Source organism: Rhinopithecus bieti, unplaced genomic scaffold (assembly GCF_001698545.2).
Source record: "Rhinopithecus bieti isolate Rb0 unplaced genomic scaffold, ASM169854v2 scaffold_62808, whole genome shotgun sequence".
Classification (NCBI taxonomy): domain Eukaryota; kingdom Metazoa; phylum Chordata; class Mammalia; order Primates; family Cercopithecidae; genus Rhinopithecus; species Rhinopithecus bieti.
In genome coordinates this window covers 79,986-83,126 of record NW_016824893.1, presented here as the reverse complement: position 1 = coordinate 83,126, position 3,141 = coordinate 79,986, and positions in this window count along the sequence as shown.

Below are 3,141 nucleotides of genomic sequence, written 5' to 3'. Positions count from 1 at the left end.
TATTCACATAATGATGAAATCATCTCGTGTCACATTTCTCAGAACTTACCCCATGGCCAAGCAATGCATGACTACAAATGTAGTATGTACTACATTTTGACTAGCATCTTTCATTCAACACAATGTGAGATTCATCCATATTTTTGCATGTAGCACCATTCCATTTTCGTTTTTGTAATTGAAAAGAAACAGTAAAAACTTGGAGACAGTTTAGAGAAGAATAAGGATATAGTTAAGGCTGGGCATGGTGGCTCACACCTGTAATCCTAGCACTTTGGGAGGCCAAGGAGGGCAGATCACAAGGTCAAGAGATCAAGACCATCCCGGCCAACATGGTGAAACCCTGTCTCTACTAAAAATACAAAATTAGCTGGGCATGGTGGCACATGCCTGGAGTCCCAATTACTAGGGAGGCTGAAGCAGGAGAATCGGTTGAACCCAGGAGGTGGAGGTTGCCGTGAGCCGAGATCGTGCCACTGCATTCCAGCCTGGCTACCGAGCAAGACACCACCTCAAAAAAAAAAAAAAGAAAGTTAAAATTTTGTTCGTTGAGCATTAAGTCTGCATGTACATTCAAGTTCTGTATCCCCATATAAAAATCACTGGTGTTATCTCCTTTCTATTCCCAAATTTCACATCTCCAGAATGCTCATGCCATGACCTTCCTAGGGACCTCAAGTCAGACAAGACCTGTCAAACTGGACATATAGCAATGAGTAAAAAACGCTAATGGTTCAGGGACTCATCTTACAGGATAAGAACAATGGAAGATTTTTCAGACTAGTTATTGAATGAGTATCTTGACTTTTGTCAAGGGAGCAATTCTCATTTCCACTGAAAATATGGTAACAAGTTAGAGTCTTAAATTGTATAGGGGATGCTGCCAAGATAAGGATGAGAAGGATTTAGTACCTGTAGAATTATGAAATCATATAAAAAGGGATTATGCTGGTTACTTCTCTGCGGACTTTGGAAAAAATAGGAAATAGGTATATGTTAAAAGCACATGAAAATGTGCAACTTTACATAACAATAAACAGGGGCTGCGTGCGGTGGCTCATGCCTGTAAACCCAGCACTTTGGGAGGCCAAGTCAGGCAGATCTCTTGAGGTCAGGAGTTCAAGATCAGCCTGGCCAACTTGGTGAAACCCCGCCTCTATTAAAAATACAAAAAATTAATAGGGCGTGGTGGCATGTGCCTATAATCCCAGCTACTCAGGAGGCTGAAGCAGGAGAATTGCTTGAACCCGGGAGGCGGAGGTTGCAGTGAGCTGAGATCGTGGCACTGCACTGCAGCCTGGCTGACAGAGTGAGACTCCATTTAAAAAAAAAAAAAAAAAGAGAGAGAGAGAGAGAGAGAATAAACAGATATTAAAATAATAATAAAGAGAAATTTTAACATTAAAATTTGCAAAAGTTAAAAATATACCAATATCAGTGCTGGCCAGAGTGTGGGGAATGAGCCCTGTGAAACACAGTTGGTTGGATATAAATCAGTAATCCAATTCTTAAGGACAATTTGTCAGTATGAATCCAAAACTTTAAACATCTTTACACTCTAATTAAGTAATTTCATGTCTAGAAATGTATTTTAGGGAAACAAAGATGAAAACAGTTGTAAACATACGTATCACAAAATTATTTGTAATAGCAAACATTTAAAAATCCGAATATCCAAATAAGAGAGAATAATTTAATAAATATAATAATATGATGCAATACTATAGAACCATTTGAAAATATTTTTAAAGGAATGTTTAATGACAGGAGAAAATACTTATGAAATAATGCCAGGTGAAAAAGAAAGACATACAATTATAAAAAGCAAATGTCAAAAGTTGTTTTTTGTCTGACCCATGTAATGCTTTTAAAATGAAGCTTCTAGGGACCCTGATGCTCTGACTTGCTTCAGTGCATCATTTTGGTCCCTATATTGATTGAACCTGGTAAACAAGAAGTGGCAAGTAATCTGGGTGCCCTAGTGAACCACAGGGAGTCAGAGAGTAGCAGACAAACCTTGCAAAGCAGGAGCAGCCTGCTGCATTGTAAAGTTTTAAGGGGTGAAATGGTCTGGACAAGCCAGTTTATCCCTCCTATGATAAAGGTCAAGATATCGCATCTTGTACCCCTGTGTTAACAAAAGACTGTGAGATCCACAGAGGAAGGAAAGGAGAAGACTATTTTCAGAAGAAGAAGCAACCTATAGATCAGAGAACATAGCTCCTGGAGAAAATCAAAAATGCATGTTCCACAGAAGAGAGTGAGGAGCTGGTATATGTGTTTCACAGAGTCAGCCTTACATACATGTGGAGCAGGATGGGGGAAAAATCTGTGAATATGCATGAGGGAAATCAGTCATGGGCACAGTGGGTAATCATATATGTAACATATTTTATGTTCACTTTGGGAGTTTTCTTATTAAAATTAGGTGGAATTTGACTCTTTACAACAAAAGGTGAACTGTAGAACACAAAGACAGTTTGTGTGCAGCCTCCATAAGCTGGCTGAAACTGGCTTGAAATCTGCAGCTGTTCATTAATAAAGAATGTCTCTAAGACCAGCCCTTTGTCCAGTCCGTGTTGTGGCAGGAATGGCAAGGTGGGGAAAGGGGGTTTTGTCGGCTTGCTGGCATCTGGTGGTTTATTAGGGTCAGGTGGGAAATTTTCCAGCTGTAGTTGTTTTGGCAATGCTTTTTAGGACCTGATTTCTGCTTAATTACAGGAAAGAAAACTTATAGCAATTAATGAAGGATACATGACTACTGCTTCATCCTGCTAGCCAAGAGATTCAGGTTTATTTTTGGTGTGTATCATTTTGAGTATGGGGAGTTCATTTTGTCTGTCTGTTGGGGTATATCTTAATACCTGCCGTGTGAATGTGGAGGCAAAGTGCACCACATTTGGGACTACTGCTCCAACCCATTCTGCAAATGACTTAGAAATCTGCCTGTTTTGAGTGGGAGACCTCTGCTGTGGTCTATGTCCTGCCACTCAGAATGAATGGCCCAGGCCACCCAATAGTGCTAGAGGATACATTGTGTGGCAGGTCCCAGTTCAAGAGTTCAGCCCAGAGCCTAGAGGCCCTGCCTCCTACAGCAGAGAATGGTTTGAAGAGAAGCTTTTGTGTGCTCCTGGGCCCTAG